The sequence below is a fragment of the Elephantulus edwardii genome, unplaced genomic scaffold, assembly GCF_000299155.1.
Source record: "Elephantulus edwardii isolate Elephantulus edwardi_28Jun2011 unplaced genomic scaffold, EleEdw1.0 scaffold00049, whole genome shotgun sequence".
Lineage (NCBI taxonomy): Eukaryota > Metazoa > Chordata > Mammalia > Macroscelidea > Macroscelididae > Elephantulus > Elephantulus edwardii.
The window spans coordinates 13246171-13254869 of record NW_006399799.1 but is presented as its reverse complement, the minus strand read 5'-3'; the positions used below and the strand labels follow the sequence as shown (position 1 = coordinate 13254869).

At 40.5% G+C, this 8699-nt stretch overlaps 1 protein-coding gene and 1 pseudogene across 3 annotated transcripts in view; one reads left to right on the top strand and one right to left on the bottom strand.

The window, feature by feature from the left end:
- Window positions 1-8699, top strand: part of SCMH1 (sex comb on midleg homolog 1 (Drosophila)) — a 355171-nt gene that overhangs the window by 211499 nt on the left and 134973 nt on the right. The window lies entirely within an intron of this gene.
- On the bottom strand, window positions 4229-6297 carry LOC102850143 (annotated as a pseudogene).

Here is an 8699-nt window from a genome sequence, read left to right as displayed (position 1 = left end):
GATTGACTCAGTGACGGGGGTAATCAGGATGGGTGTATCAGAGACAGTGCGATTGGCACAGAACAGAGCAGAGTTTAGGCCTGTTGTACATGGGGTCGCTATGATGGCACATATCAATGACAACAACAGTCTCAGCTCTGGTGGCCTAGCAGTAAAAGAGCTGCACTCTCAATCTAAAGGCATGTGATTTGAATCCACCAGTTGCTCTGCAGGAGAAAGATAAACAGTCAGCTCCCCATGGAATTTACTGATTCTGAAAACTCAGGGTCAGCTGTGAGTTGATTACGACTTGATAGTACTCAACAACAAAGCTACAACATTCATATGCCTTATAAAAACATGCTAAGTGGCCACCCAAGCAGATATATGCACACCCATGTTTATTGCAGCTTTGTTCACAATAGCAAGGAGCTGGAAACAACCCCAAGTGCCCATCAACAAAAGAATGGATAGAGAAGCACTGGTATATTCACATAATGGAATACTATGCAGCATTGAAAAACAAGGAACTCATGAAATATTATGCAAAATGAATGACCCTGTAGGACATTATGCTGAGTGAAATATCTCACAAAAGGACAAATATTGCATAGGGCCACTCTTGTAAAATGGGACTGACATCAGGGTTGAAGGAAGACAGAAGAGGGGAGGAATGATGTATATTTCATTGAAGCAGATGAGGGAGATAACTGTTTAAAAGGGGTATATTAATGGGTATTCTTGTCATTACAGAAGTCCAGAGTGAAGGCTGCATAGTGAAGTGGACTTGAGGGGGAGGGATTGCATAACAATGAAAGAGTTTTTCTTTCTTTTCAAGGAGAAGAGTGAATTGGGGGGAGGGGTTGGGCAGGGAGAAAAGTGCAATAATGAATGACTGGAAACCCTAAGTCTCTGTAAACTTTCATTAAAATTCATTTTAAAAAAAGCATACTAAGTGAAAGAATCAAGTTGCCAGTGACCTTATATTTCATTCATATAAAATGTCCAAAACGGGCAACTACGAGAGAAATATGTAAACTAGCAGTTTTCGGGGACTGGGCTGAAGGACAGTGATGAGTGAATGATAATGGATATAAGTTAGATTTGTCATTGTTTTTAAGGTGGCAGAGATGTTCTAAGATTAGAGAGGGGTGATGTTTACCTACCTCTGTTAAGATACTAAAAAAACACTGAATTACCTTATAGAGTCACTTTTATAGTATGTTAATTGATAGGTTATTAAAATCACTTGGGCTACCTGATGGTAAAAAAGGTGAATAGTAGTAACTTTGAAAGAAGGAAGAGATGAGGAGGGTTGCTTGGATTTATAGTGGCACTGACATAGAGGTAAATTGGAGTAGAATGGGGTAAGACATACTTCTTGGCCCAGGAAATTTCCATTATGTTTAAAGAAACAAGCATTCCAGTATTGTTTTGGGACGTTTACTGACACTTGTGCAAGCGTTGTAGGATGATAACTCTATGGAAACAGTAAGAAGAGAGGTGCAGCATTGATTGTTATTATGTGCCATCAAGTCAAAACTCCAGTGAGTTTTCAGAGGCTATAAATTGCATGGAAGGAGAGTGAATCTATCTTTCTTGGTGGAGCAGCTAGTGGACTTGAACCATCTACCTTAGGGTTGCCAGTGCAACTCCTTATCCACTTAGCCACCAGAGTATTAGTGGAGATATTTTTATGTACTTAAAGTGAAAACAGAGTATATCTTAGTGTGTTAGGTTTTATTCAGTTAGTTGTTAGGTGCTGTTGAGTCAAGTATGACCCATAGCGACCTTATGAACAACAGATCTGAACCATGTCCTATCCTGTGCCATTCTTATACTTCCTGACACAGTAGAGCCCATGGCAGCAGTCACTGTGTTGGTCCACCTAATTGAGGGTCTTCCTCTTTTTAGCTAGCTCTCTACCTTTCTGACCATCATGTCCCTCTCCAAGGGATAACCCCTCCTAGCAACATGCTTTAAGTATGTGAGGTAAAGCCTCATCATCTTTGCCTCCAAAGTGCTCCTTGGCTGCACTTTCTCCAAATACTTGTTTGTTCTTTTGGCAGGCCATGGGATGTTCAACACTCTTCTCTAATGCCACAGCTCAAAGGCATTCATTCCGTTAGTAGCGTGACTTTTTCACTTTCTGGGCCTAGAGAATTCTGTTATTCTGACTGCTAATCTCCTAGAGCAGTTAGGCCATTCTCCAGAGCTAGAAGAGTTGAGTCCTTGTGTCCAAGAATTGCTTAGACGTGCATTCCTTACTGACTACACACCAGGCTGATAAGAAATATGATTCACTGTGTGGTTGATGATTCCAGAGGAGTTTTCAATTTCTCCCACATCTTCTGTGGTCTCTAGAGACTATGCTTAAATTTTAACAGAAGATGGCAAGAAGTACCAGGCTTAGCAGGGACAGAGAGAGACATATCAAGTAGCATTCCTTCAGGCCAAGTTATTCAGTCACCGACTAGGTTGTTTCCTTCAGCAGTTCCTTTTTCTCACATCTCACCTTTAAGCAGTAGCAGAAATTTAAATATCCCAGTGTCCTGGCTAAGGAGCAAGTGACATACTGTGGAAAATTGTGATTACTCGAGTCATATTAAAAAAACAAAATGTTGTCTGTGTTTGAGCTTTTCTTTTTTTAAATCACTCTCCTTTTTTACCTTCAAACCATTGTTGTTTTTGTTACGTGCTATTGAGTCAAGTATGACTAATAGCAGTCATATGAACAGCTTACCTGAACCCTGTCCTATCCTGTGCCAACCCCACAATCTCTGACACACTCAAGCCCATTGCTGCAGTCACTGTGTCAGTCCACCTTGTTGAGGGTCTTCTCATCCTTTGCCATCCCTCTGCCTTTGAGAGCATGGTGTCCCTCTTCAAGGAATAGCCTCTCCTAGCAACCTGCCCAAAATATGCGAGAGAAAGCTTTATTATCTTGGCCTCTAAAGAGCACTCTGGCTCTGGCTGCACTTTGTCTAAGACATACCTGTTTGGGTATTTTTTTGTAGTTCATAGGATATTAAGTACTCTTCTCCAACACCACAATCCAAAGCCATGAGTTCTTCTCTGTCATCCTTATTCATTGTCCAGCTCTCAGAAGTATAGCAAATGTGCCTGAATTAGGCACAGGTTAGTCCTCAAACTGACATCATTACTCCTCAGTAATTTGGAGAAGTCCTTGACTGCAGACTTTCCCAGTGCAATATGTCTCCTCATCTCCTGACTTCTGCTACAAGTATACTGATTATGGATCCAAGTAAGATTATGTCATTGACAGTTTCAGTCTTTTCTCCATCTATCATGATGCTATTAGTCCCGTGGCAAGGATATTTGTTTTCTTGACATTGAGATGCAATCCATATTGAAGACTTCAGTCTTCTAGCCATTAATGTGCAAATATTAAAAAATTCAAATGAAGTAAAAGTGTTTGTTGTAGCATCTGGGGAAATGCCAGTATTCATTTAATATTCTTTACAAATACTAAGAATTCTACCCATCAATAGTTCCCAGCTAGATATAATGAAACTTAGATAAATTTCATTTTTGAGAAATCCAAAACTTGGAGAATTAAGTAGCTGGATCCACTGATAACCTGAGTCTACAAGAGAGAACATGGAGATCTTTTGGTAGGACCACCTGTAAGACCAACATCATTATGAGCCATATTATCTTCCCATATCTCCCCTCTACTCTTCACTATTCTTAGTTGGACTCTCTTCTTCAGAACATTATTTGACTCCTGAATTTTGGCTTCACCAAGAATAGGAAAGAAATAATGTGGTGTAATGTCAGAGCACTGGACTGGGAGCTAGTCCCAACTGAACCACACACTTATTTTGTGCCTTTAAACAGGTATTTCTTACATATGAGAGTTGAACTGATGAGTCTCAGAAGTTCTTTTGCCTCTTTCAGTTGCTATAATTCTATGGCCTTGAGAATAAGCAACAAGTGACTCCCATTTAATTCTAGATGAGTCTCTTTTGGAGGTCTAAGAAAGCTCCCAAATGAAGTGAAATCTAAGCCTAATACTGAAGAAAGAATTCTGATCAGCAGTGGAAACAGATGAATGAAAGCTCAAAAACTTTTACAAATGTGATTGAAGAACTAAAAAAAAAAGTGTTTAAATGACTAGATTGTTGTGTATAAGGAAAAGAAGGGACGAAGATACAGCTGGAAAGGAAGTCACAGGAGATGCACAGCTCCCGTGTCTGTTTTTTTTTTTAATACAATAAGAAGTTTATTACTCCCACTCAGTAGTTCCTGGGGGCTTTGATGTTAAGTCATACATAATACGAGAAATACCAGCAATCTTCTTAATTTCAGTGACCATCTTTAACACCACCTCGACAGGGATCTCACTGCCAGGTGTTGCAGGGACACCAGTCATGAAGTCACTAGTGATAAACATTCTAATAACCACTGATCTCTGGCACGAAGGCTGCTTCTGAAGCGGGTCCCAATCAAAATGCAACGGTGTCAAAATCACAGGCATCTGGCTGATTTTCCCGGCATACCCACACTCCCTGAGAATGTTATGGTCCTCAAAATCAGCTTGGCGCAAAGTACTCAGCACCCCTGTTGTCAAGAAGGTAGGTGTAACATCTGTGGGAGGTTCTTTAACTGGTAGACCAAATATATAGACAACTCTGTTGATGTTGTGACACATGCGAGGTATAAGTCGAGCCAGGAACATGAGAGACTCCCAGTCGGGTTCGTCTTTACTGGAGAGTCCACACACGTAACTATAGGAACGGCAGTCACCCTGCACACCTACTGTTTTGATTGGCAACAAAAAGGCATTCAGTGAATGCAGACTGGTGATCTGCATCAGCTTCTCCTGGTCCTCCTCTGTTGTACAGGCTTTCACTCTTTGTAACAGTGTATGTTGCTTTTTAACACTTGCAGAAAAATTGGCTACAATTTTCAAAATATTGTTGGTTTCGGGAAAGTCCTTACAGATATAAGGTTCTTCAGCACATATTACTCTGATTGCCAGGCCAGGACCTGGAAATGGATGCCTGGCAACTATCTCTTCTGGAAGTCCGAGTTCTCTGCCTAAAATTCTCACTTCATCTTTATGAAAATCTTTCAGAGGTTCTATTACTTTTCCCTCTTCTCTCAACTTTCTGATGAGCTCTGTGTCATTGTGATGGGTTTTGATGAGTTCAGCATTGCCACTGGCAATAAGAGATGCACTTTTAATTAGATCATGCCGTAAGGTACCCTGGGCAAGAAACACCTCCTCCGGTTTCAGGTTCATTTCTCCAATTACTTCATTGGCAATCTTCACAAACGTATCTCCAATGATTTTTCTTTTTTCTTCAGGACTCGTAGTCATATTTAACGTTTTGCTAATCCTTTTTCGTGGAGTTCTGTCTTCACCTGTTATTGGTAGAGTTGTTGTTCCATTGTAGAATGAATGAGCAGCAATTATTACTTTGACCTGAATTCCCAGCTTTTTGAGGGCTTCTACAGACTGACTCTTGCGTTTTCTCATGAAGCCATTATCAATGTGCACAGCGATAACTTGATCTTGGTTCAAAGCACGATTCAGCAAAGCTGTGCAAACTGTTGAGTCTACGCCACCACTGAGCAAAACCAAAACTTTTGATGTTCCAACTTTCTTTTTGATCTCTCGAATGCATTCAAGTTCTCTGTTTTGAACAGTGAAGGTCCCAGTACACCCAGCTATATCATAGAGGAAATTCTTCAGGATTACTTTCCCATTTTCTGTAAGGCCAACTTCAGGATGGAACTGTGCTCCATATAATTTTTTTTGTTTCATTTGCTATACCTGCTACAGTGTCCCCAGAACGTGAATCCATCAGCTACTTTGTCTACGCTATCTCCGTGTGTAAGCAGAATGATTTCTTCCTTCTGAAGGCCCCTGAATAATGAGCATGTGTTATCCACACTAATATTGAAGACTCCATCTTCCCTAACACTTTTTTTGTGCACTGTACCTTCAAATACTTTATTCATCATCTGCATGCTGTAGCATATTCCAAGGACAGGTTTGCCAATTGTGAAGATTGCTGGGTCATACCAAGGAGCGTCTTCAGCATACATGGAATTAGGTCCTCCAGAGATGATGATAGCACAGAATCCTTGCTCTTTGATGGCAAATGCTGGCGTTTCCAAGGGGAAGATTTCTGACTGCACAAACAGCTCCCTCACTCTTCAGTCTATGACTTTTCCATACTGAGCTCCAGCATCCAGAATGACGACAGCTCCTTCATAGTGGTGCTGTCCATCCTCAAGGTCTCCTCCAGCATTATCTGGCTTGGAGTCTCCGTTGCACAGAGCCATCGGGGAGGGGGCCGCAGTCACGGCGCTGGCGTGAGCATGAGACAGGGCGGGCGGGAGCCAGCGGGGTCATCTGGTATTTTAAGGATCTGAATCTTTAAAAGGAAAGAGCCATTAAATGAGCTCTTTTTTTTCCATTTTAAATTTTATTTTATTCTGGTTGGTTGGTTGTTTTTCTGTTTTGTTTTGTTTTGTTTTTACTTGATTTCTACCATGCAATGTTTCCTTGCTCTGTTCTGACAGCTGTCTCCTGGTCCAAGTATAGGTTTTACATGAGAACAATCGAGTGTTCTGGGATTCCCTTTCTCCTTGAAGTTAGCCACAATTTGTTGTCATAAACACAGTGAAATGTCTTTGCATAGTCAATGAAGCACAGATAGATATTCCTCTGGTACTCTTTGCTTTCAGCCAAGATCCATCTGACGTTGGTGATAATGTCTCTAGTGCCATGCTCTAAACGCAGTTTATATTTCTGGTAGTTCTCTGTTAATGTACTGTTCTAGTTGGTTTTGGATAATCTTCAGCAGGATTTTCCTTGTGTGTGATATTAGTTATGTTGTTGTTGTTATATGTTATCGAGTTATAGATGATTCATAGTGACCCTGTGAACTAAAGACTTGAATGCTTGTATAACTTTCATTGATTTTCAAAGTTCCCGAGTTTCCAGAGGCAGTCGATTTCAAAAGTTGATGCAACTCCTTTTTCTAAGATTGTTTTAATCTGAGAGCATCACCTAACACTGTCAACCATGGGTAACCATTATTACATTTGACACATCAGTGTCACAATATTTAGCATCACAGCAAACACAAGTTACCCCTGTACTGCAGATTGACTGATACTAGTGATATTGTTCGATAATTTCCATACTCTATTGGATCATCTTTTTTGAGATAGGAATAAATATGGATCTCTTCCAGTCAGTTGGCCAGGTAGTTGTCCTCCAGATTTATTGGCACAACCTGGTGAGCATGTCAGGCAGCATCTGTTTGTTGAAATATTTCAGTGATTATCAATTCTTGGAGCTCTATTTTTTTGCCAAGTCCTTCAGAGTATGGCATCAGGATTGGAGGAAGACTCGTCAACAACTTGCACTATGCAGATGATACAATTTTGCTTGTCAAAACAGAGGAAGACCTGAAGTGTTTGTTCCAGAAGATCAAGGACTGTAGTCTTCAATAAGAATTCAAGCTCAACATCAAGAAGACAAAGATTCTCACCACCAAGCCAGTTGTCAGTTTCAGGATAGATGGAGAAGGGATTGAAATTGTTAACAATTACAACTTTCTTGGCTCCACAATCAACACTCTTTGACAGGCAGTCAGGAAATCAAAAGACAAATTTCATTGGGGAAGTTGGGTCTCTCCAAAGTGCTGAGGAGCAATGACGTCAGCTGTAGACTAAGGTGCACCTGATCCAGGCCATGATTTTTGCAATTACATGATATGCATCAGAAAACTGGACAATGACTAAGGATGACAGAAGAAGAATTGATGTCTTCTAATTGTGATGCTGGAGAAGAGCTGCCATGGACAGCCAGGAGGACAAATAAGTCTGTCTTGGAGAGGGTGAAACTAAGTTTCTCCTTGGAGACAAAGATTTTAAAGCTCCGTCTCATATACTTTGGGCATGTAGGCAGAAGAGACTGGTCCTTGGAGAAGGACATCTAGGAGAGGAAGAACCTGGATGAGATGGATTGACATGATAACGGGTGATAGGATTAGGTTTGTAAGAGTCAGTGAGACTAGCTTAGGATATGGCAAGGTTCAGAGCTGTTGTACATAGGATCAGTATAAGTCACAGGCAACTCAACGACGTGTAACAACAAGAACAATAATACTGATTTGCTTACAAAGTTTGTATGCATAGTTTTTCATATTATCTTTATTCATACTGTGTTTCATACAGTCACTCCCATTCATTATATTTTATATAATTAACACTGAAATATGCCCACCATTGCCCTGTCTTTCTAGATCACCCTAGATCTTTTTCTTTTCCTTTACCCACTTCTTCCTCTATCCATCAAGTTGTGCAACCCTATGATTTCCCCCACCTATCCTCACCCCTCTTCACTTACCGTCTCCTATCTTAGATCCTCATACCTGTTTTACTCATTATCTTTCTATATTAATGGTCATATGCAGTATTTGTCCTTTTGGGACTGAGTTTACTTAGCATAATGCTCTCCAGCCCTTCCCAAGTTAAGTAGTAATTTTCAAAATCATTGCTCCTGCTGGTGCTTAATAATCCAGTCTGTGAATGTACCACAGTTTCTCAATCCATTCAGTTATGGTTGGACATTTGGGCTGTTTCCATTTCCTTGTGATGGTCAGTAACACTGCTATGAACATTGCTGTAAAAATCTCCATTTGTGTCCCAGTTCTAATTTTCTCAAGGTATAT